Source organism: Lepidochelys kempii, chromosome 2 (assembly GCF_965140285.1).
Source record: "Lepidochelys kempii isolate rLepKem1 chromosome 2, rLepKem1.hap1, whole genome shotgun sequence".
Classification (NCBI taxonomy): domain Eukaryota; kingdom Metazoa; phylum Chordata; order Testudines; family Cheloniidae; genus Lepidochelys; species Lepidochelys kempii.
In genome coordinates, this window is record NC_136381.1 from 94,239,543 (window position 1) to 94,266,423 (window position 26,881).

The following is a 26,881-nucleotide window of genomic DNA, read 5'->3' on the forward strand; positions in this document are numbered from 1 at the left end:
AGTAGGATTTAAGTGGTTCCAAATAATAACAGACAGAACAAAGTGAATTACCAAGCAAAATAAAATAAAACACACAAGTCTAAGCCTAATACAGTAAGAAACTAACTGCAGGTAAATCTCACCCTCAGAGATGTTCCAATAAGCTTCTATTACAGACTAACTTCCTCCTAGTCTGGGTCCAGCAATCACTCACACCCCTGTAGTTACTGTCCTTTGTTCCAGTTTACTTCAGGCATCTCTTTGAGGTGGAGAGGCAACCTCAACAGCCAGCTGAAGACAAAATGGAGGAATTTCCAGGGGCTCATATAGTTTCTCTCTTGTGAGCGGAAACCCCTCTCTCCTCCTGTGTAGAATCACAGCTATAAGATGGAGTTTTGGAGTTACATGGGCAAATCACATGTCCGTGCATGACTCAGTTCTCTACAAGCCGAGCCATCACCCACACATTCCCAGGAAAACTCAGATGTGGATTGACATCTATCAAGGTCCATTGTGATCCAAGTACTTCCATTTACTTGAATAACCCTTTCATACTATAAAAAGAAAAGGAGTACTTGTGGCACCTTAGAGACTTACACATTTATTTGAGCATAAGCTTTCGTGAGCTACAGCTCACTTCATCGGATGCATGCAGTGGAAAATACAGTGGGGAGATTTTATATACACAGAGAACATGAAACAATGGGTGTTACTATACACACTGTAACAAGAGTGATCAAGTAAGGTGAGCTATTACCAGCAGGAGAGCGGGGGGTGGGAGGAAACCTTTTGTAGTGATAATCAAGGTGGGCCATTTCCAGCAGCTGACAAGAATGTGTGAGGAACAGTGTGTGTGTGTGGGGGGGGGAATAAACATGGGGAAATAGTTTTACTTTGTGTAATGACACATCCTCTACCAGTCTTTATTCAAGCCTAAGTTAATTGTGTCCAGTTTGCAAATTAATTCCAATTCACCGGTCTCTCATTGGAGTCTGGACAGTCTCTACATAAAAGAATAAATGGACACAAATCTGATGTCAAGAATTATAACAGTCAAAAAACAGTCGGAGAACACTTCAATCTCTTTGGTCACTTGATTACAGACCTAAAAGTGGCAATTGTTCAACAAAAAAACTTCAAAAACAGACTCCGACGGGAGACTGCTGAATTATATTATTATTATATATTATTTTTATATCTGAATTATTAACTTCAGATATAAAAATGGTACATGCATGTGAATAGGATTAATACATGCAGTAAAACATAACCTTTGCAAAGATATATTACATGGGATATCTAGCACAAAACATATTCCAGTTATTTCTGTAAAGCATTATGGAGTGCAACATCACACCCATCATCTATCCTCCAAAGCCTGGATGATGTAATGTAGGAATGTATAAAACTCTTGAGTTTTATACTGCCAGTTACTTGAAGACAAGACCTTGCTTTCCAAATCACTTTCAGGTACCGTAGTCTATGAAGACCTAAAATGAATAAAAAATTAGGATAACTCCCAGCCTGGGATCCTCTGCTGAATATAATTTACTCCTTGTAGGAAGGTGGGTGATTTGAATAATTCAGCATGTTAACTTGCTTAAAATGGTGGCATGCAAAATTCTTATTGGCAACACAGATCCTAATCTTAATATTAATTCATATAGGTACAAATCCTCATTATATTTATGTCAATAGCAAAACACTCATTGACTTCAGAGGGGGGGATTTGACTCATAATGAGTTGCTATATGAAGTGAATTCAATCAGCTGGTAAAGCATCTAGAGACAATGTACATTATTGGAAGAAAAATATGGAGCACTATCCAGTTGGAGACTATGTATATGGATGGGCAGAATCATTTAGAAATGTGGAGGAAAGAATAGTTTCAGCAGTGCGTCACAAGTGAAAAATAAAATATTGCTGGCCACTGCAGCTCGCTTGCCCGCTTATAAAACCCAAGGAGTCTACTACGAAACCTGATAACAAAAAGTGTCCAGTTATGCTACAAACAGAAAAGTACAAAGGGTCCCTTTTTTCAGGTACTTGTTCATACTAACAAGTTCCTATTAATATTTTTTCAATTTTCTCGGGAGCTATATAACTCACTGCGTATGGCACAAATGTAACCATAGGGTGTTGCATGTATGCATGATTGGTTTAGCAATGGGGAGGTGAAAAGCTTTATGGATTATTCCATAGTGCCTGATATCCCTCATAAGCAGATTTCTGTATGACTGCAGTTTAGAATCTCTCTTTACCCTGGGGAAGAAAAAGAATTGAGTTTGAAATGTGTGAACTGAACCAGACAATATGGACATCCCTCTCCCCAAAACATTTTTACTCAGGCACATAGCTTTCTTCTCTGACAATTGGGAAACAAATGAGTTGGCTCTTACTTCCCAGGAAAAGGACTTAGGAAGAGGACATGCTATATCACAATGAAAATACATAAACAGTTCAAGCAGTGCACAACATCATGATTACTGCAAGCTCAAAACTTCAATGCTTATTGCTCAGAGACTATTATTTGTGATATGTGTTATGGAATTTCTGTATATGTCCAACATTTAGGAGATATTCTACTTCATGTAACTACCGTACATTATGTATAGCTATACAAAGTAATAGTTAATATACACTGGTTTATAATACACTTTGGATCCTTACATCCTTGTGGTGAGTATTCCAGAAATAACTGGGAACAGAAAGAAAACAATTAGTTAACAAAGACATGATTAGAAAAAGGCCAGGAATCAAATCTTGATCCGTTCATAGGATAATTACCCTCTAGTAAACTAAACAAGTAGCTGAGGCTGCTGAAATTATTCTTACGGGACTCTGAGAACACTCCTAACATCTCCCTCCTTTCTCAGCAATTATTGGATCAACAAAGGTAAAGAAAAAAAGACAAAAGGAGATGTGGGAGAGTTATGGATCCTACATATGAATAAGAGTCAATGAAACCTGACCCAACAATGAAAACATCTGTTTCTTTTTGTTTTTGTTTTTTTGTTGAAGACCAGGAAATGGGCCATCTGAACAGGTTAAAGGCATTTCCTCACTGTTGTTCTTTTGATAATAAAGAAAAACACAATATGCAAAGTGCATACATTTGATGTCACTGGAAGCCCAGGCTAACATGTGCCCAGGTGTTGTTAGTACACATGCAACATCCTAATCTCTGCAATAAAAAAACAATATATATAAAAAAGTCAAGAAATAGTGGATTTAGATTGAAACCAGAAGAGCTCAGGAGACACTTTATACATATGGTCAACGAAGCAAGAAAATATATGTTCCTAAAGAAGTTGGTGGAATCAATAATTTTAGATACCTCTAAGTCTTAATAACCTTCTTAAGACATTTGACTTGTAGAAGAGAGGGAGGCAGATGTGGAGGATTTACTACATATTCCTTCCATCTCACACAATTCAAATTCTACCAAACATTGTGTGCTAATATTGAATATTAATAAATGTGTGTTCCCCAGTGATTTTTTATGAAAATTATGATACTTTCAGACTATAGTCAGTTTGTTAGTGATAACACATTACCTTATATATTGACAGAATTTGGTGAACTAAGAACCAGATTCTGCCACTCTTACTCACATTGAGAAGTAGTACTCACAGCAAATAGTCTCTATACCCCCTCCCCCCAATAGTTCTACTAATGTGATACCCATTATGAGCAAAGGTAGCAGAGTCAGATCCTAAGTTAACTGAACTAGTTTTAAAAGATTGTACATAGGTGAGAATTTTTTTTTTTAAAATATAAGCATGTGTAAGTCAGGGGCCACATTATCAAAATTTAAGTTTACATTGCAAAATGTTTGTTAAAACGGAGAAAACCATTTAGCTACGTTTTTTTCTTTTGCTGTAAATACGGTTTAATGGCTTCTATAGTTCCTGTTTAGGTATATTCTGCTATGACTGACAGCTAATTTTCTAAACTGGACACACCTTCCCCTTTATTTAGCACTGCGTGACAAAGACAGTATGTGCCTGGTAATACCCAGAAGAGCTATAGAGCACAAGCTTTAGTCAGTGAAAAACATTGCCATGAAATCTGGATGTTTAAGTTAGTAGCACTGCAGGTCACTAACAGACTGAAATGGCAAAACAAATCTTTAAGTCTTTAACTGTTCTAAATGGTCAGTGGAAGGAAAGGTTAACATGCCATGAGCAGAAGATCTTTGAGGAGCGAGGGATAAGATTGTTTTAAGAGAGCAAATCCTTTCATTTATGAGAAATGAAGCCAGTTTAACATACTTTCATAGAATCATAGAATATTAGGCTTGGAAGAGACCTCAGGAGGTCATCTAGTTCAATCCCCTGCTCAAAGCAGGACCAACACCAACCAAATCATCCCAGCCAAGGCTTTGTCAAGCCAGGCCTTAAAAACCTCTAAGGATGGAGATTTTACCACCTCCCTAGCTAACCCATTCCAGTGCTTCACCACACTTTTCGTGAAATAGTGTTTCTTAATATCCAACCTAGACCTCCCCAACTTCAATTTGAGACTATTGCTTCTTGTTCTATCATCTGCCACCACTGAGAACAGCCTAGCTCCATCCTCTTTGGAACGCCCCTTCAGGTAATTGAAGGCTACAATCAAATCCCCCCCTCACTCTTCTCTTCTGCAGACTAACTAACCCCAGTTCCCTCAGCCTCTCCTTGTAAGTCATGTGCCACAACCCCCCAATCATGTCCGTTGCCCTCTGTTGGACTCTCCAATTTGTCCACATCCTTTCTGTAGTGGGGGGAGGGGGGAACCAAAACTGGATGCAATACTCCAGGTGTGGCCTCACTAGTGCTGAATAGAGGGGAATAATCACTTCCCTCGATCTGCTGGCAGTGCTCCTACTAATACAGCCCACCGTGCCATTGGCCTACTTGGCAACAAGGGCACACTGCTGACTCATATCCAGCTTATTGTCCACTGTAATCCCCAAGTCCTTTTCTGCAGAACGGCTTCTTAGCCAGTCGGTCCCCAGCCTGCAGTGGTGCATGGGATTCTTCCTTCCTAAGTGCAGAACTCTGCACTTGTCCTTGTTGAATCTCATCAGATTTCTTTTGGCCCAATCCTCCAATTTGTCTATGTCACTCTGGACCCTACCTGTACCCCTCAGCGTATCTACCTCTCCCTCCCAGCTTAGAGTCATCTGCGAACTTGCTGAGGGTACAATTAATCCCCTCATCCAGATCATTGATAAAGATGTTGAACAAAACTGGCCCCAGGACTGACCCCTGAGGCACTCTGCTTGACAACTAGACATCGAGCCATTGATCACTACTCGTTGAGCCCGACAATCTAGCCAGCTTTCTATCCACCTTATAGTCCATTCATTCAATGCATACTTTTTTATAATTTGCTGGCAAGAATACTGTGGGAGACAGTATCAAAAGCTTTGCTAAAGTCAAGATATATCACATCCACTGCATTCCCCATATCCACCTTCAAATACTACACAACACATGTCCATAACAGTCTTTGCATAAACAATTTGTGTATAGTATGTTACAAACTGTAGAACTGGAAGGATCACTGCTAGATAAAGAAAGTTCTTTGGGCCAAATTATGTTTCTGTTATACATATTGGTGAGCATTTACTCACATGAGTGCACATAAAGAAAGTTCCATTGACTGCATTGGAAATACACTAGTAACTGCTCACCAATGAAAATAAAAGGGCTCACAATGGGGCCCTTTGAGTCCAATAGATTCAAATGAGACTTTAATCCATTTTAAAGAAAGGTGAAAAATAGGTCATCATCCTCATTCTACATTAGCAAAATATCCAGACAACCCATTTTTAGGATGGCTTGGGTGTGCTTGCTACCAGTTTTGGAAAGTTCAGCAAACAAAAGACAGAAAAGCTTTCTTACATGAGGACTTCTTTGGACTTCCTTGAGGCCCAGCAGTACCTGAATGTAGTGAGCGTCACAACCATCATATCATGATGAAGCTGGCGGACAAAGGGGGCTCCTTTGCAGCCCTCAATCATGATGACTAGGCTAATGAGGCCAACTGTCAAGGTTCCTTCCCCACTCTTAACTCTAGGGTACAGATGTGCGGACCTGCAAGAAAACCCCCTAAGCTTATTTTTACCAACGTAGGTTAAAACTTCCCTAAGGTACAAACTATTTTACCTTTTGTCCTTGGACTTTATTGCTGCCACCACCAAGCATCTAACAAATATATAACAGGGAAAGAGCCCACTTGGAAACGTCTTTCCCCCAAAAATCCTCCCCAAACTCTACACCCCCTTTTCTGGGGAAGGGTTGATAAAAATCCTCACCAGTTTGCATAAGTGAACACAGACCCAAACCCTTGGATCTTAAGAACAATGAAAAAACAATCAGGTTCTTAAAAGAAGAATTTTAATTGAAGAAAAAGTAAAAGAATCACCTCTGTAAAATCAGGATGGTAAATAACTTACAGGGTAATCAGATTCAAAACATAGAGAATCCCTCTAGGCAAAACCTTAAGTTACAAAATGACACAAAAACAAGAATATACATTCCATTCAGCACAGCTTATTTTATCAGCCATTTAAACAAAACAGAATCTAATACATGTCTAGTTAGATTACTTACTAAGTTCTTAAGACTCCATTCTTTTTCTGTTCCCAGCAAAAGCATCACACAGACAGAGAGAGCCTTTGTTTCTCCCCCCTCCAGCTTTGAAAATATCTTGTCTTCTCATTGGTCATTTTGGTGAGGTGCCAGTGAGGTTATCCTAGCTTCTTAACCGTTTACAGGTGAAAGGGTTTTTCCTCTGTCCAGGAGCGATTTTAAAGGTGTTTACCCTTCCCTTTATATTTATGACACCAACAAACAAATCTCTGACACCACTACTAAAAAAGAACCCATAGAAGATCCCTCACCTCTATTTACCCAAGAACTTAAGGATATCATCAAATTCTTCTCCACAAACTCCAAGGGAAACGCTACAAAATCATCTCCCATGAACCAACCCCAGGGATTTTCTACATGCTTCCCAACATACACAAACAAGGAAACCCAGGCCAACCCATCATATCTGGCCGTGGGACTCTTACTGAAGGAATATCAGAATGCTGAAAAAACATCCTCAAACCACTCACCATGCAAAGAGACATCTTCTTCCAGGATAAAACGGACTTTCTCTACAAATTATGCAATATTAACTACCTGTTTTGAGACACCGTCCTTGCCACCATAGATGTCATTTCCACATACACCAGCATGACTCACAATGACAGCAGAGCTGCCTGCCTCAAATATTTTCAAGACAATGGAAAGCCCTCAAATATCCACCCCAAACACATGTCCAAACTCATCCATTTCATCCTCACTCATAACAATTTTACATTCAACAACAAACACTTTGTCCACACCATAGGAACAGCCATTGGTACTAAGATGGTTCCTCAATATGCCAAACTTTTTGTGGGCCACCTTAAAGAAGAATTATGGGACAAATGCACAACTAAACTAATGATATACCTGAGATACATCAATTATATAAACTCCATCATAGATTTTCAACACAACTTGAACAGCCACCACGCATTCATTAAACTCTGTCTGGGACACTCTCACATTAGCACCAGCCTCCTGGACACCATAATCAGCCTCAACAACAGAACCCAATAGAAATTCAAGAAACCCACAGATCACCACACCTACCTTCATAGATCCAGTAACCAAGTCAAACACATCAATAAATCTGTTATCTACGGCCAGGTACTCAGATATCACAGGTTTTAGAGTAGCAGCCATGTTAGGCTGTATCCGCAAAAGGAAAAGTAGTACCTCTAGCACCTTAGAGACTAACAAATTTATTTGAGCATAAGCTTTCGTCAGATGCTCTCCGAAAGCTTATGCTCAAATAAATTTGTCAGATATCACAGGATATTCTCTGAGGGGAAAGTCTGGGACATACAGTTTAATGCACTTAAAACCATCTTCACCAAACAAGGACACTTTACCAGATAAGTGGATCACATCATGGAATGGGCCACCCAAATACCCCAAGAGAGCCTGTTTCAATACAGAAATAAAACCCCATCCAACTGCACACACCTAGTTATCACTTACCACCCTACACTGGAACCCATATACGGCATCATCAAATAGCTAAAACCCATACTCAATGGTGACCCCATCCTGAAAAAAAGTCTTTCTTGAATCCCCACTTCTGGCCTTCAAACAACCCCCCCAAACTCTCCAAGCTCATCATGAGAAGCAAGCTCCCCACAGACCAGAGGCCACGAACTCAAAGTGGCACCAGATCCTGACAGAATAACAGATGCAAAACCTGAAGACATATGTCCACTGCTACAATGATGAACACCCCCCACAAGACACCTTTCAAGATCCATGGATCCTACACGTCTGTCACAACATGTGGTGTACCTCATCCAGTGAACTAACATCTATGTGGATGAAACACTCTCAAATAAACTCACAGGAAAATGATAACAAGACAAAAACACCCTATCACCTGTGGGTGAACACTTTTCACAAAGCTATCAATTTATATCCGGTCTATCAATCCTCATCCTTAAAGGAAACCTGCATAATACTTTCAAAAGACGAGCCTGGGAGCTTAAATTCATTACTCTGCTAAGCACTAAAGATCATGGATTGAACAGAGACACTGGATTTATGGCTTATTACAACAATCCATAACCCACTAACCCCCTTTTTTGTCCTAGGACTGCAAAAGTGTTAATAGGTCACTCAACCTTGAATGGGTTCCTTAAAATAAGCTAAACAATCTGTTGTGCCATGTATTTTGCTGTGATGCTGAGAGTTCCTTTCCCAGACCTGAAGAAGAGCTCTGTTTGGCATGAAAGCTTGTCTCTATCACCAACAGAAGTTGGTCAAGTAAAAGGTATTACCTCACCCACTTGTCTCGGCAATTAAAGAAGACATTTTAACTTAAGTCCTCCTTCATTTAATTTCATTTCAATGTTGGTTTATTTTATGGATTGCTTTGTAGTATGTATGTTTCCCATTTTGTATAAAAAACACGGAGATATCCTGGCTATAAATATCTGAAAAAAACCCTTATGAGCAAACCTCCAAAAAGATGGAGGTTAAAATTGAAGCTACAAGTTAGGAAACTTTCCTGAACCTCTTGAATCTCCAAAACTGGGATGGAAATTTCATTAGAACAGGCTCTTTCAGAATATTTTGATATTTACATTCTGGTCCCAGTTAAGACCCAAAAATGAAAAATGTGATTTTTAGGAAATAAACCAAACTTTTGTAAAACTGCCAAGAACTTGGTTCAAGTTCACTTTGAAACTGGAAAATGGTTTGGGTCATCTCATATGTTATTCAAATACTTTGCTTCGATCTTAATAGCCTGATTGTACAAGCTTTTTATTAAAGGGTGGTCATAATGGTTTATTGTTATTCACAGTCAGTGGATTTATTTTCTACAATTAACATTTTAAATTCATTTCTTTTTCTGCCAATATACCCTTTCAGATTACAAGTTATGAATTTCCATGTTTTTTCTGAACTGTGTCCCATATTGAGTGCCATTCCTCAAATGTGGTATTGTTACGTGAATTAAAGGTATCACTGATTAGACCATTTACTAATCAATTTCCTTTTATTTAAAGTGTTTTGCTAATAACATTTATTTGAACATGGTACTTTTTGAATGACTGATTGCTTAAATGTCAAAAGTGGGCTACTTTTTAAATCCATTTTTGCAATATACCAATTAATCGCTATGCAATTCTTTCCTTTCCTGATACAAAGAAAAAAAATCTCACTTATTTTACTAGATTTCTAAATGCTACCTAATTTTAGTTGTCCAGATTCTGTGCTGCCTGAGCACAACTGTCAAGGACTGAAAAGTGCAAACATAACTTTCTGCAGATTGTCATAGAAAATTTGGGTTTGCTACTTTCAAACATCTGCCTGGGCAAGAAGCAGCTTAGGCTAAAGAAAGGGATAATTAGCTCTGATGAGAAAGGGGAGGAGTGGGGAGAAATGTGAGAAGGCTCAGAGTCTCAGTCTGTACAAATCTCACTTGCCTCCCCCATAAAATTAATAAAAATATCTTTTTCGGGGTCTCCCTCCCATTGCACATCTCCTTGCCCCATCCCTCTGTAATGCTTATAAATCCAATCTATAAATCTGGCCCATATTTCTTTAGAAAACAGTTACCCCATTATTAGACCAAACAATAAAGAATTATTAGTCCATATCTTTATTCCTGAGTGCCTTGTAGAGTGTGAGGTGTACCCTGACCCAGCATGTTCCATATGAGAAGCTGCCATCAGGGATCTCTGCCATTGTTCTCACTACACAAAAGTTTATGAAATACACCAACATTTAAAAGATATTAAAAAGGTGAAATCTCTGTAAGAGTCCATCTTAATTAAGCAACTACCCTGTTAAATGACTGCTTCAGGTTATCTCCACATATCTGGAGTACAGTTTTCTTCCATCCTTATTCTAGCATATCAAAGCTGTTATTGTGTAATGTTCACAAGTGCTCAGCCATCGCCATTTAAAAACACAAATCAAATCATTAGATAAAAATGTACCATTTTTGCAAAAGTTGAAATAGATCAATAAACTCATTAAAACCTTCATGGCCAAATTCTACTATCCTCACTCCTCCAATGTATAGTCTGAAAGTGAATGGAACCATTAATATGAGAGGCCAGCCACAGAGAGCATTCTGGTCCTAGTCCCATAAAGTGTCGGAATGGGGACTCAGGGTGCTTCACAGCACTGCTCTAATGGGGCTCTATCCATGTTCAAGTTTTTGGGAGAAAGCTAAGAGGGACAAGGGCACTGCTAGTGTGTCTGTGCCTAGAGAGGTACACTGGCCAAAACCTCCCATATAGTGAGAGAATGGTGACTTGTCTATGGAAGTGGGTACAAAGCTGCAGCTCCGTTGTTCTGTGACCTTGGGGGCAAGAACTACATCACCCTAGTGCCCACGGAATTTCCTTGCCTAAACCCATTGGGCATTGAGAGTTATAGTCCTTAGATACGAGAATACTTAATCTAAATTTCCAAGGGATTCCTTTTGCAATAATGTCTTATGTATTACATCACTTTAATCCACTCTTAACTGATCACATTACTGTGCATTTGTAATGCTTGGTCCTAAGGTGACTATGTCACTATCATATATCACATGTGGCTCTTTGACACTTCCTTTTCCCCAGGAGAGAAGGAGTGGGGGGATATTACATGGGTTCTTTTTTTTTTACTTTTAATTTATTTCTGTGCACTGCACTATGCATTTTTAATAATGAAAATGAGGTTAAAAAAAGTGAGCATTGCACTTGGAACGTATGGTGATTTGGTCTGTGGCGGTTCTTAGATCAGGTTCTTAAATATTCACTGTGCTTTGTAATTGAAAGCTGGAGGGGATAGAGTACTTAAAACATTGAATAATTATGTGTGACAAGACAGGACCATTGGATGGTGCCATTTTGGTACAGCTGTAAGACTGCTATGATACTTTATTAAATAGAGTTCTGGTTGCTAGCCCACATCTGTGTAAATCCTGTCAATTGTTAAACAAAAACACAAACTTTACTTTACATTCCACCTATATTACAATTATATATTGTCTAGTTGGTATATGATGTGATGGGACGACTGCAGAAAAGGGGTTAAAAGCAGCCCTAGGGTGGCTGTGCCAGAGGCAGCCTATCAGAGAAGGGCTGAAGGGAGCAGCCTATCAGAGCCATACAGCCCCTTATAAAAAGGGAGCTGAAGGGCAGAGGAGGGAGTTCTCTGCTGGGAGCCTAGGGTGAAAGGAGTGTATCTCTGGAGGGCTGAGAGAACTTCCAGCACCCTGGACAGAGCAGTGTTGTGTGCAGGAACCAGGGGAGCGAGAGACAGCTCCTGGCTGGCTGCTGGGGTTTGCAGGCTGAGGCCCTGAGCCAAGGGCAAAGGGGATGCGGGGGCCATGCGGGGGAAGTGGCCAGACAATTTGCTGCAGTAGCCACTAAGGGAAGTGGCTGAACAGCAGACTGCAGGTCCCCCAGAAACGGGGAGCACAGTGTGTAACGTGGCCAGAGGGCTGTGTCACTGAAGAGTATGCCATGGTCTTTGGAGAAATGTGGATCCTAGAGTGGGAGTGATGGTGGGGAGGCACCACCCGAAGAGGGTACACTGCCATGCAGAACTACTTCCCAAGACAACCAGCAGGAGGCACTAAAGTGTTGAGTGCATATATGACATCTGGTATTAGAAGGAAACCAGTGCTACTACTGAATGAATTCTGCATACCAACAGTCTTCAAGATTGTCATGTGTATTCACTTATTCAATTAAAAAGAAAAAAGGAACACATAGACACATAAAAATCCTTTAAAAATGTTAAGATAATTTTTAAAAGTTACTTGACAAATAACTATCTCATTCTATAGTGGTTTCATAGTTTCATGTAAAGTTAGCATTTTTATATTCATAGCAAAATTGAATCAAGACCTGTAAACTTCCTCATTTAATCCATCTATTTACCACCCAAATCCAATATAAATTCTGATTACATTAAAACAAATCATAAAGCATATAGCAACAGGAATTCTATCAAGTCAAATACCTAACGCTTTATGCAAGTACATGGTTAATTCCAAATGTATTATTAGCCTTAAATATTTGTAGCTGAACTGATTTATGTAATAGTTTTGGCTGAATGGTTGCATTCATCGTTGTGCATAATTATTTCTGAATATTCATGGATTAATATGGTAATGTAACACACTATGAATTGTCAAGATCTAGAATAAGTAATCAGAAAAGAGGGAATGACGTGACCTCTATTCCATTTTGCTTGCTTTAAGAGTCGGCCTATTACATCATCCAAGATGCTTTATAAAAGTCACAATACCACATATTGAACCTATTAAAGAGTTTAAGAACAGTGCTTACTTTCAAAAAGTCACTATCTAAATTCATATAAATCAAAACTTGTTTGTCAAATGTTTCTGTTATGTTGTTTAACACAGGTAATTCCTTGTGCTAAAAAAATAAAATATGAATATTTATAGTTTGTACATACAGTACAGCTCTTTTGTACATACTTATTATGTTGTTGCTGAATCTGCACACAAACTTCTGTACGATAATTGTGCAGATTAGTTCCTCATAGTTACAGACAGTGCTGGCTGTGGATGTGAATGCTTAAACTACTAATCTTATATTGTAAATACTACTGTGAAAATAAATGTATCATTGATATTGTTATAAGTAGTGTTTGTTTTTGCTGATTCAACAAGAATGCACAAATAGATAATGCTACTCATAAATCTAACTACAAGACTACATTAATATTTTATTAACATATATCTTTTTATACAGACATATTTCTTTAATATTGTGTATTCACAGTGCTCTCCACTGCGTGAAGAAGAATTAGAAATCTTATCCCCCGTCTTGGAAGCTTAGTTGGCTGTGATGACTTTTTATGCTGCTTGTTAACAGAGTCTCCAAAATGGTAGAGATTGATGATGCCTCATGGGGAAACTTTGAAACATGAACATGTAGGTATGTGGAAAAAAGTTATGCTGATCATCTCATTTTCTTCTTGTCTTTTTTTTAAACCAAGGATGTTTGGATCAAAACGGGATATTTTCCGCTAAATAGCTCAGCTGCTTCTTAATATTTTTGTGTGTGTGCTGTCATAATCATATTCCCAGGTACTAAAAGTAAGTACATGTGGCCTAGTTCACGCCATGGGCTTTCAGTCATGATAGCCCATGAATAATTGTCCTTAATCTGTCATAGGCTGGGGAGCTGAAGTCCTATCATTACTCCACTTCTAACTGCAAGGAAGGATGATTTGAATACAGCAGCACAACAAAGGAGATACTCATTGTTAGGTGGGAGTTAGCTACTCATTATCTCTCCATAAAACCCACTGGGGAAGTACATACAACATTTAAGGCTGACCCTGTTAGTATTCATTTCCACCTCTCCCCTTTCTGTTTTGGGAAATCACCACTTCAGTGAAAGAGCTTGATCAAGGTGTGAATGTATAGTCCATACCAGCACAGTCTGACAGAGACAAAAGCAGAAGATAGGAAACAATACGGAAAGGACTTTCCTCTCCATGTAAATATAGGCCTTCTGCAAATGCCCTGAGATCCATAAGGTAATCCTACTATTCTTAGAGCGTCCAGGGGTTTGGAGGGCTACACTTCAAACCCATAATTGAGAGAGACAAATTTCCACTTCCTGACTGCATACATCTAGAAAACATTGTGCTCTGAGTATTCCTCATCCCAGTGAAGGTTTTTGCACAGAATGCATGGCTTGTCTCTTTGATTTCATGTACAGAAGAATAAGCTGAAATCCTACTGTCCCCATGCCAACCAAACTGTTTTCTTTGTTGTGAAATTTTTGCTGATATGGATCAGGACCCACTGTGGCAGTTGTCACTGATCCCTGTCATGTGATAGATGCATACACTTTATTAACACTGAACAATGTCAGGTGACTGGGGCCAGGAAATGAAGAGCAGTCTTTTTACAGCACATGTGTCACACCTTTATTAATCAATCCAGTATCCCTGATTTCTTGCAAATGTGCCATTGGGAATGTAGAAAGGGGGGGAGTTTGGGTCTCAACTTCAATAGAGCTGCAAAAGTTTATAAGAGGTGAGAATCTGGTCAATGATTTATAAACTAAATTGAACTTAAATAGAGACTTTTCCACCATTTTCCATGAAATCTCTTCCTTTTTTTAAAGAGAGAGATCCATGCTCTGTGGACAACTATATTTTCCTCAACAAGTGGTGCATTTAAAGTCTTGACATAATGTGAAGTTAGTTATATGAATAATGTTAAAAATGACAGCCTTTATACAGTGACTGTATTTGCAGCTATTGCTACTGATCAATTCAATTTCACTGGTGAGCTAATCCAAGATTTGCAACCAGGATTCTCGAGATGGAGAGGCCAGTAGACTAACCATTAGCTACTGACTTATTTTTATACTAATTCATTTTCTTTCTGAGCCTTTGATGAAAAATATGTAGTGTGATCATTTTAATTATGTGCCATAGTGCACTTTTGTCCTCGGGACTACCCCGCTTTCTGGAGAGCAAGGCAAGTGGAGAAGAATTATATTATTTACTGAAACCTATTTATAATGATTAGTGCATAGCTGGTGGTTGAAGCAGGACTCCAAGTTTTCTTTGAAAATATGACTCTGATCTTGCCAGCCTCTTCCCGAAGCAGCCTGCTGAGAGTTATGCTACAGGAGTGCTTGCCTGACTTCTTTGTACTGAGAGATTCTAAACATAGGTCCTTTTTGCCCTTTCCTCTCCATATCCTCCTCCAAGACCCTTTGATTATCTCTTGGACACCATACTTCAATCCATTCCAAATGCTGATGAATGTGGGGTGATTTGGACCAAATGTGATTTGGTGTGTGGTGCTTCTTTCATCAAGTTCTTAGATATTCATAGCCCTTTGCAACAGAGAATTGTTAGACCATTTAAAAACATTCACATTGACTAACTAGATGATCTGGTTGAAAATTTTCAGCCAACCCTTATTTGTTTATTTATTTATATTGGATGAAAAATACAAATTTGGATTGACTCAAATATTTTGAAAACTCAGACTGAATTCACCAAATTGTTTTGGTCAAAATAAACTACAAATTCTAAACAAATTGAAACATTTCACTTTGACATTTTAAAAAATAAACATTTTGATTTTTGGATTCAAAATAGCTCTTTTGTTTTGTAATTTCATTCAATTTTATTTTAAAAATACAATATTAATAAAATTTCTCAATCAAAATGAAATGTTTTGTTTCAGATCTAACAAAATATTCTGCTCTAAATTTTTGTTTCTTGTTTGTTCACCAAAAAATTCAAAGAAATTCCAAAGCAATCTTTTCCCCTGATTTTTCAGAACCACTAGTGAACTGAAAATTATTCAAACATCTCTACTAACTCTTCAGATCCTCCTATCCCTGTCTCTGTGTCTTCGTCCATGCTGCCCAATATGATTATCATTCCCTCTATGACCCAGAATGAAATGCCTCCTACATCTTTAATTTCCCCCTGAAAAAAACACTTCTTTAAGTACTCTGTCCTACTCACTGTGAGTAAAGGTAGCAAAAAAATGTCTCGTCTACAGTTAATTGAAAAAAGGGGGAAAGACAGTAATGTAGAAATCATCCTCCACATTTTTTTCTCAGTATTCAAAATCATGGTCACTTGATCATGGCTTATAAGTGCCTACATGGGGAACATATTTCTGATAGTAGATGTCACTTTAATCTACTGGAAAAGAGCATAATAAGTTTCAGAGGTTGGAAACTGAAGTTAGACAAATTCAAACTAGAATTAAGGCTGCACCTGGCATTGGCCACTGTCGGTAGACAGGATACTGGGCTGGATGGACCTTTGGTCTGACCCAGCGTGGCCATTCTTACGTTATGTTCTTAAAGCACAAATTCTTATCACTGAGGGTAATTGATCACTGAAGCAACTTATCTTGGTGCGGTGGATTATCCATCATGTGACATCTTTAAATCAAGATTGGATGTCTTCCTAAAAGATACGCTTTCCTGATGTTATGGTCTCGATGCAGGAATTACTAGATGAGTTGCTGTGATGTGCAGGATGTCGTACTAGATAATCATAATGATCCCTTCTGGACTTAAAGTCTCTGAATCTATGAAAAATCATCAAAATGTGTATATTTGATTTTTTTGGACCAGCTCTAGTCTTGATGTCTCAGTCTCCCCATATATAAAATGGGGATAATACTTACATATTTCATAAGACAATTGTGTAGATTAATTGGTCAGGATGGAAAGTTAATGGGCATTAGGCTCTTAAGCACCTTAGTCACTTTGGAAAATGTTATCCTTAAAATTGGTAAAATGAATTGAGTACTAAATATTATTATTTTATATTAATTTACTACACAGTTAAACTTCAATTTCTTTTTCACTGGGAAATCTAAGGCATGACAGAATGGATAATTTTAAATTAAATAAGAATCTCCTCTAAAACTCCAAACAAAAATCAAACCAAACTTTTTTTGGAGGTCTAAAAAAATCATTTAACTTTCTATCCCCATTCATTTTTATTTGTGTATGCTTTTACATGTATGTCTTCCCCCATATTGAAAAGCAGATATGACAAAATATCAAGAAATAGCCTGTTTTCAAAAGACATTTAACCCAATTTTGCAGATTCAAGAGGTCTGCAGATAGTTTGAGTGAGCATCAGATAAATATCCTCTAGTCTTTATGATGTACATCTGAGTTTAACCTAACCTCCAATTATTTGGAATTTCACTTATCTCGAATCTATGAGCATGCCTCCAAAATTTCAGGGCATAAGTAGGACAGTTGATCTCTTTTTGAATATTCCTCTGCCAGCTACTCATATCTGGGAGTTAAGGATCTTGCTTTGGGAGATGAGTTCATATACTAGGACAGGGATCGGCAACCTTTGGCATGCAGCCCACCAGGGTAAGTCCCCTGGCAGACCAGGCTGGTTTGTTTACCTGCCGTGTCAGCAGGTTCGGCCGATCGTGGTTCCAGCTGGCTGTGCTGCACCTCTCCAGGCCAATGGGGGCTTTGGGAAGCAGCGCAGGCCGAGGGGTTTGCTGGCTGCTGCTTTCTGCAGCCCCCATTGGCCTAGAGCGGCGAACCGCAGCCAGTGGGAGCTGCGATCAGCCGAACCTGCAGACGTGGCAGGTAAACAAACCAGCCTGGTCTGCCAGGGGGCTTACTCTGGTGGGCCGCGTGCCAAAGGTTGCCGATCCCTGTACTTGGAGATATACCTGTGGTCACTATTTCAGATAATATCAAACTCCATATTTGTGTCTTCATTGATGTGTACATTCTTGGTTCAGGGTGCCTTCTTCTGGCTGGCAAACCCAGACCATGCTTCTTTGTCCCCCTTTCTTGAATTTAGACAGAATAATAGCCAAACTGGAACTAACATCATTGGGCTGAACCAACTTTATATTTGTGTTGAAAGACCAGGGCTATAACGATTTATCTGAAAGATTGTTGAACTAAACCTAGATAATATTTTCAAAAAGATATTAATGGTAACTCGTCTATTGGATTCTTTGTCAAGTTGTGCTTATTGTAAACAAAATATTAGGCTCAAAAGAAAGTAGTAGGGACTGTTGCAATTTGTGCCATGCACTCATGTCATTGAAGTGAAAAGAATATGACAAATGGTTTGTGTGTATGATGGATCAGCTAGGTTCCACTTCTACAAATTAGCTGTGGCTTGGTAAAGACAACTTGGTTGCATAGGACAACCACAAGTCTTACACCATTAACTTCACTGATATTCATGTAATTGCTAATTTCTATAGGCAAAATTCATTTCAGGCAGAACTCCATTGACTTTGACATTCTTCTTCCATAGAAGCTCTTAAAACAGATCCTTGCATTCATATTTTTCTCTTTTGACATCCATACTCTCACACATTTGGAGAATCAGATATCACATATGTACAATGCTAATTAAGTGCTTATTCTTCATTGTGATGGTCCTGATTCTTCATTGTTTTACACCTTTCTTATGCCAGTGTAACTCAACTGAAATTTACTTTGATACCCTCCAAGCTGGACTTTTGTTTCATCACCGTTCAGTTTACTGAGGCAAAGGATGCAGTTTCAATCTATTTAAACAGACATTTCTTAACAAAATAAAGGCAAGGAAGTGGTTCAGTTATTCTCTCTGTCCATACTGTCATCTTGCTGCTTAGTTTAATTCCTTTACCTATAAGCGAAGTGTAGTTTATGAAGAACACTATTTACTCTAACCTTACTAAATAATAATGAGATCTCATTACAAAGCCCAGTTTCTCCTGTGTCTATACTGATTTCCACTGAGGATGACAGAGCCTTTTGGTTGTGTTAAACTCTCTGAGGTCAAGAGGGGAGTTTGTAACAGCTTTCCATTGCTACAGGTACCTGCAGCAGGTAAATGGATTCAAGGCATCTCATCAGCAGCCTTCACCAGCATACAGGTCATCAGCAGCCCTCACCAGCATACAGGTTCCTCTTGTGGATACCTGACCACATCTTAATGCTGACCTCCTACTGTAGAAACTCCACTAGCAGACAGGCAGTTACAACACTTTCAACTTTCCCTTGAACTGAATCCCATGGTGTGCCAGAGATGTAAGTTCGACCTGCTTAGACTCCAGGGTCCTATGATCTTATTTTCTACGTTCAAGTTCGTGCTTCTACAATGACTGAAAAATGGCACTCTAAATAAAAATACATTCTTTTTCTAACAAGAGCTATAATGTTGCCCATAGTGAAAGCAACAATTTTTACTTTTATTGGTAACCATTTATACAGTAAGACACTAATTATGCTGAAACTGCTATACAATAAAAATATAACTCTGGTAATATTTTGCTCCTGATGTGACATAATATATTGTCACATACATTACATCTTTGTTACAAACTACAGTACATACAGTAATTATGCTTGTGATTATAATTAGGCTTTAAAATATGGAAGTCCAGAATCAATAATCATAGCACAGAAGAGTCCATAAAAAATATTATGACATCAGTGACACTTGACGTGCAATAATGTACCACAGAAAGTCACTTATCAAAATTGATTTTACAACCATGATGGACTGTCTCATTTTACTTCTCCAGGATGTCTCCTACATTCACAAAGTATTTTTTCGTTTACTTTTGCATTTGCAGCACATGTGCTTTTGCGGCTACCGCCAGTCCCAGATGCACAGCCTAATTAGTGTGCTCATTTGACCTATTTTTAGGGTGTTATTTCAAAAACCACAATGCTCTTTTATTTAAATGAGAGCTACGTATACAAATAAAGGCTTTTGAAAAACGAATATATAGTAAATAGCATAGGTTAAGAAAGATTCCACCAGGCCATATATCAGAGTAAAATGCTAGTGCTAGCATTCCAGTCCATTTGTAATATGTAAAACAGTCCTTTTTATTTTAAATATATACAGAGACAGATTTTGTGTGTCTTTTTCCAGGAGGGAGAGTGAAAACATAGGTATGAAGACTGAAGCAATGTGTCCCAAGCCACTCTCTTGGCTCTTATTCATTATCGTGGATATTTTGAGTTAAGAGTCGTGTGCCTAGACAATTACTTCTTAGAGTGTCTAAGTCTTAATATAGTTCATGGAATTTTTCTATAATAATTCAATACAAATCAGTAGGTGTTTCAATCCCATTAGTCTTTTATCAGTTTCCTGCATGACATTTTTGGAAATTAAACTCATACAAAATTAGTATACTTAAAGAATTAAGTTTGAATACATTGGTTTGGGTGGATGAGAGGTTGATTTGCCTAATATGAAATGACAGAATAATTCCTACAAGATGGCAAATATTTTCAATATACAAGAGAAAATTATTCAGTATAAGAATATTTTTTCTGCGGTAAAATTTTGATTCACAGAATCTATATCTGATTTAGCAGAACAATTCACTACTATGGGATTCAAAATCTGTGATGAATAGAACTTATCTTTTGCTAGTCACATGAAATAAAAAGCCAATCTAAGTCTAAACATTATATTTCCCTGGTCTGGTTCTTTGTATTTTTACTTAATTTTACTGGGACTATATTAAAATAAACAGAACAAGACAAAAGCAAGAAGGAAAAATGGTGAGTGTCAGGTGGTCCGAGTACAGGGATAATTCCTCTGTATTCTGCTGTTGTATCTCTGGAGGCTATAGACTATTAAACTGCACTGATCATACCTGTTACCCTAATGCATTATTCATGAAATTGGCACCGCAACATCTTCAAACAGCCTGTCATTTTCCATTACTTTCCATCAAAGAAGCCATATGCTGTTCTCACAGTATATTGATACTAGAGCATATACAAAGTAGACAGACAGGAACATAGAAGCATTATCTGTTTCCAGATGAGCTTTTCAAATAGTTATTATTAAACACTGATTTTAATGGTCTGTTTGATTATTCAGTGCTTAAACTATGAAAATTCAACACAGAGAAAGACAGATGACTGCTTCCTTTACAGTGAAAATGATGCCATTCTCATAAACAGCTTTCCATCCAGTAGAATTATGTAGACAAGATATTTAATCAAGGAGGTTATATGGTAGATTTTGTTTTTAAAAACTTTGTTCTCCAAGCTTCTCCCAAGTATAGTGTAAACACCTGAGCATTAGTACTTGTATATCAGCCTTGCAAAATTCTACCTGGCCTCTCACAGAGGGTGAATAATTGTCTTTAACCAGAAAATAAAATACTGAACTCTTTTTAATGATCATCTTCATGGTAAGTCCTGGCAAGTAGATTTAGTGCTTTGGCTGGCAAACACCCCCGGTACTTTTGCAAGACTAACTATGCACAATATCAGATCTAGAAGAAATTTGGAAAAAAAAAGAAAAATAGGTGCAAAGTACTTAATGCTACATATTATCAGTTCAGGAAATATTACATAGAGTATTTGCACTGTAATTTTTCCTCTCTTTCTTCCTACACGGGGTCTATGCTATATAATTTTATTGTATTAAATGATGAAGCTTTGCAAACTGTCAAAAATACTCAGCTCAAATAGATTTAATTTACTGAAGTCTGCTTATGCATCATTGTTCATAACCATCATACTCATCAAGATGTTCAGTAGCATTCATTCATAAATTATCACCATATCTTGCACATTAAGGTTTTATTGGATTAATACAGAGAAAGGCATCAAATTTCCTCAGATGTTCAAGATGATTTTAAAATTAATGGAGTTATCTCAATTCTTCATTTGAAGATTGTTCGTTTGTTCCTTTAATACCCCTGAGCTGAAATGGAACTGAATATCATAGGCACTGACTCTCCTTTCATTTACACCAGTGTAAATCAGAAATCACACAGGTGAAGTCAACGAAATTACAATGGTGTAAAATTGATGTAAGTGAGAGCTGAATCTGGCCCATATCTCCAAGCTGTGTTACATAGTAAAATAATAAAGAGCACTGTATTGATTTGGGAGTTGACACTTGCCAGGTATCTCTTTACCAACATCTTGGAGCTCCCATCAATGGGTTGGTTTAAAAACACGAAGATAAACACAAGGGATTTTAACCGTATTTTGGTTGTCAATAAGATTTTGTTTAAAAAGCACCTGAGCTACATCTGGATGAAGCTATGAGAATCTCAGGGTTTTCCTATCACTTGTGAACAATCTGGGGAATAAATGAAGAAATTAGGCTACAACTCGTATGTAGTATTTGCTTCATGTAAGCAATTTTCACGGCTGTCATATCCTTTTTGAAGAGGAAGAGCCTTCCTCACCTAATACACAACGTAGAGAAGTAATATAGGATTCCACATTGCAGGGTTTTTTTTTTCCTTTTCCCAATACCCACACTACACCTAATGATGAACTATGCAGAAGAGTAACTTACAGTAGAGTAGCCCCTGTCATCCACAAGATTCTCAAAGTGTACAAATTCAGTCCTGGTGTGCAGGGCCATCAGAAGGCCACCAGACTCACTATAAAGCAGTGAAAAATTGCTGAACAGGCGAGCAGAGCAGCAGCTAACATTGGTCTCCACACCTCCTGCTTCTTGGCCTCCAGAAGAGCAGTATGTTAGTGGGGTTTGTGGGTAAGCCAAGGGCAGGACCACCAGATCTGTGTTTATAGTCAATGGGACCTTTCGCCTCCAGGACAAAGGCCCAAATCTGGCACAAACCAATAGTAGCCAAACTATTTTACAGTACAATAGATGGTAACAATTTGAATGGGTTAGGGTCTTCAGTTGCTAGAGGATTAGTGTCCACATCACAGATACCACTATCACAACTACCATTCATGAGCACAGAGCAAAACATATTACCCTTTTGCCACTGGAGGAGGCAAAACATATTACCCTTTTGCCACTGGAGGAGATCTCCCCTTAAGGTTCTGGCACTGTAGTGGGTTGGTGTAGAGGAACTTGCCTATATTGTATTCTGTGGATACAATTTACGCATAAAAATAGCTCATAATATATTGGAACACATTTTCAAAAGATGGACTCTATGTTCATGAGTAACTGTGCAGGTACAATCACTTGCATGTACAATTTACGTAGCAGACCAAAATTCATATGAGGGGGGAGAGTTGTACATCAGCTCTATCGTTTAATTGACAGTTCAAAAGGAGCTGCACGTGTAAAATGCTTGTATGTTTAAAGTCACTCACAAATTAACATTAGATAGGCGCACTTTTGAACTCTGATCAAATATTTCAGAGCCTGTATGTATATCTGAAGAGAGCAGTTGCTACGGTAAGAGCATAGTAAGAGGAAAAAGCCTTATTCAGCAATTGTGTGATTTTTATGGCTATCCAAAACCAGGTCTATCTTTGACTACATTTTCTTCTCTCTTGTGAATACACTCAAGCTGGAAATGTTTTTTTTTATTTTTCTTTGGTCTCACCACTTTCTTTTATTTTAATATCTCTTGGGCATATACCAGGCAGCTCATTTTAAATGGAAAAAGAGAACCAATGAATAACAGAAATGCTTATTTTATTGTAAACAGAAAAACAAATGCTTCCACACCTTGCCAACGACCAGGGAAAATAGTCCAACAAAGTTTTCATAAACAACTTCTACATACTACTGAGTTGTCCATGTGTTATTTTCTGACATTTTTTTGTTTTTTTATTAATGGAATAGTATCAGAATGTGGTGATGAGCTGAATGCAATTTGGAACAGGAATCCTATTATTTTTTCATCCATATCCTTCAGCTTCCATGAAAGATGCATTTCTGTAAAGCAAGAGCCTTAAAGGAGGACAGCACAGTAAAAACATATAACCAGAGGAAGACATTTTTGAACTTTCCCCAAAGAATTACTACTTCAAAAGGCAAGCAATAGTTTCTTAACATGCATGGAGTGCATTTACATTCATCCTGCATTTTTAGAAGTGCTTTTCCTCCTACATTATAAATTAGAGCAGACATTTCCAAATTATGATCCATGGACCACGGGGTGGTTTGCAGAGCCGTGGCCTGTGGAGAACTGACTGGTTACTTGATGTAGATTCTTCTTGTTGCTAGCTTCTGAAAAGGATTTTTTTTCAAAACTAAAAGTACATCAGACATTTTTCTCTTGCTGTACTTTGTAAGTTATTGCTGTAGCTGTCACATGGATGTTATTCAGATACCAGTGGAACGAAATGTATTCCATGCAACCATTAATAGGAAAGATAGCCCAAAACCCGTCCTCTATTTAGGAGTGAGTCCAGTATGAATGAGAAAATGCTGTGTACCTTTTCAACCTGTGTTATTTCTTGATTTTACATTTGCATTATTCGCTATTCCTGTAGTGATATAAGAATAGCTTTGGATAATACAGCATGGAGCAGTCAATACCTTTATAGAGACAGGAGTTCAAGTTGTTTAAATATAAATGATGTAAACTAACCAGATGCTTTATTTTTGTTATTATTTTGTTCATTATGAGTGTTACCTATAATTTATAGAATGCTTTGCTGGTGTAAGGTAATGTTATGCAATAACTTGATTTTATGTCAGAATAAATTACTGTATTTCTTGCTTTCAAAGTTGATAGAACTGAACTTTGACAAGTTATATTATACCATGATTTTTTTTTTCAGGAACATTTAACTGAGTTTATTAAAACAAGCTTTTTATCACTTGCTAAATGCTCTTAATCCTTAAATAAATTACATGCATACACGTACATTATGAAAAATTCCCATAAAACAAGTATCTCAACATTTGCTATCTACAGTTTAGCATCTGGAATACAAAATGTTTTGCAGTTTAGAGTTCAGCAAAGTATTTGTAGGGAACATACATACATATCTGAATGTTAAAGGAGAATGGATGGAACATGGGTAAGAACTTTTTCAAAGCCAATTTTTATATAATTTATTTGGGTGATTGTGATTACTTTCTTGTTCTTCTTCTTGTTTATTGTCTTATGTTTATTTTTGGGCTGTATTCAGAGGCTCTATTTCTTACTTATAGTGTTCCATTGATTAGCATGACAAATCTGAGCAGAAATAAGCCACATGATTCATTTTAATATATAATTTTCTTACCATAAATATATTTCATGTAGAGGTTCAACACTATCTTTTACTATTTTGTTACTATTTAAGAAATAATGAACAACTCACAGCAATATTTTACTTCACTATAATTATTTTCCCCCTTCTGTATTACATAACCAAGGTTGAGAAAAATATACTGTTTTCATTTTCTCTCCATGTCAGTACCACATACACTGGTTGATGCATAATAGAAAAATCAACACCAGCAGCTAGAAGAATGGCAAACTGAAAATTACCTCTTTTGCATGTGGAAAAGAATGTGGCAGACGACCCCAGGTGCTAAAGTAGTGATCTTTCCTTCCCTCACACAGGAATTAGCATTTTTCCCCCCTAGGATGGCTAATACCCTAACTCCAAGACCATTGTATGCAAACTCCTGTTTTTGTGTGTAGACTTCTATGGTGTATGTGTAAATCGAATATGCACAATTTTCTTCCTATTTACACTGGTGTAAATCAGGACTTCTATAATCCCACTGAATGGAAGAAAGGCTCCAAAGACTGAAGGGAAAGTGAAAGACAGACAACACAGACCACAGCTTATTGGCATAACTGAATAAAGAATCAGGCTCCCAACATACATATGGACAGCAGTGACACAAGTTGCAGTTGTGGTCTCACACTAATTTTTCATGGGTGTAACTATTAATTTCAATGGAAATTTTCCTGATTTACATCAACGTAAGTGAACAAAAAGTCATGCCAAAAGTTTAAAACACTAGTTCTAAATGGTGCATTGTATGCCTCCGTTGAATTTAATAAAATAAGCATGACATTTTTTTGCAAAATAGTTTATACAAAAACAAGCTTTTCAAACTTCGGTTATAGTAATTTGGGGAGTGGAATTTGGCAAACTTGCAAACACTGTTGTTGATTACAGTCATTTCAAGAATTATGTCATCCTTTTGTAAAAAAATTACAATAGTTTAGCTCATTTTGCTATCATTTAATGAAGTTCTTATGAAATCATATCATCAATTATTTCTAAAAACAGAAAGCTATCCCTCTTTTTGGCACTTAAATAAGAGAGGAGGAGGAGGATATCAATCAGGTGTTAAGGTAGGACAAAAATAAAAATAAAATTTAAATTCAAACCTAACTCATCATACCCAGAATTCCATTATTTCTCACTTTGTTCAGCCTAATATTTGTGCATCCTCCTCAGAACAATCTGGTTGTTGAATCCCGTTCAAGGCTGACACCCTTTGAATTGTATACTCTGCACTGCTGTCCTGTGTCAGGTCATTCTTGTTTACCCATTTGCAGCTGAGATTTTCTAACCATCATGTGGAAAATATTTTGTTGCATTTCATATTAACGTGTCTTTCTGTAATTTGCCATAAAAGCAAAAAAGGACACACAAAAATGTTGGATCTTAGCTTGGGAGAGGTAGATGGATGGGCACTAGAAGCTGGAGCAAAGTGTGCCCTAAGTCTGTGCACTGGAATCATTGTAAAAGCATATTTAATCAGGCCAACTTCCTTCTGATTGTTCAGCCTTGTGTCACAACCCAAGGGCCCCCTCCCTTAGGGGGTTCCATGGGGAGGCTAATAATCATTGTATGTTGCTAATGCTGTTGCAAGCATTACAGAGCATGTTGGGGAAGGGCCAAATGTGTGAGTGTGGAGTAGAAGATTCCTTTGCAGGTTGCAAGAGGCCAAGAGGGGGTGGAAGGAAGAGATCAGAGAATGGGTTAACTCAGCTAGCTCTGTCTGAAGATAAGACGCTGGCCCCAGTCCAAGGTCAGGGCCTCGACGAGAAGTCGGCAGCTGCATTCACATCTTACCCAACCCCTCCCCCTGCTCCCCGCCAGCCGTAAGAAGA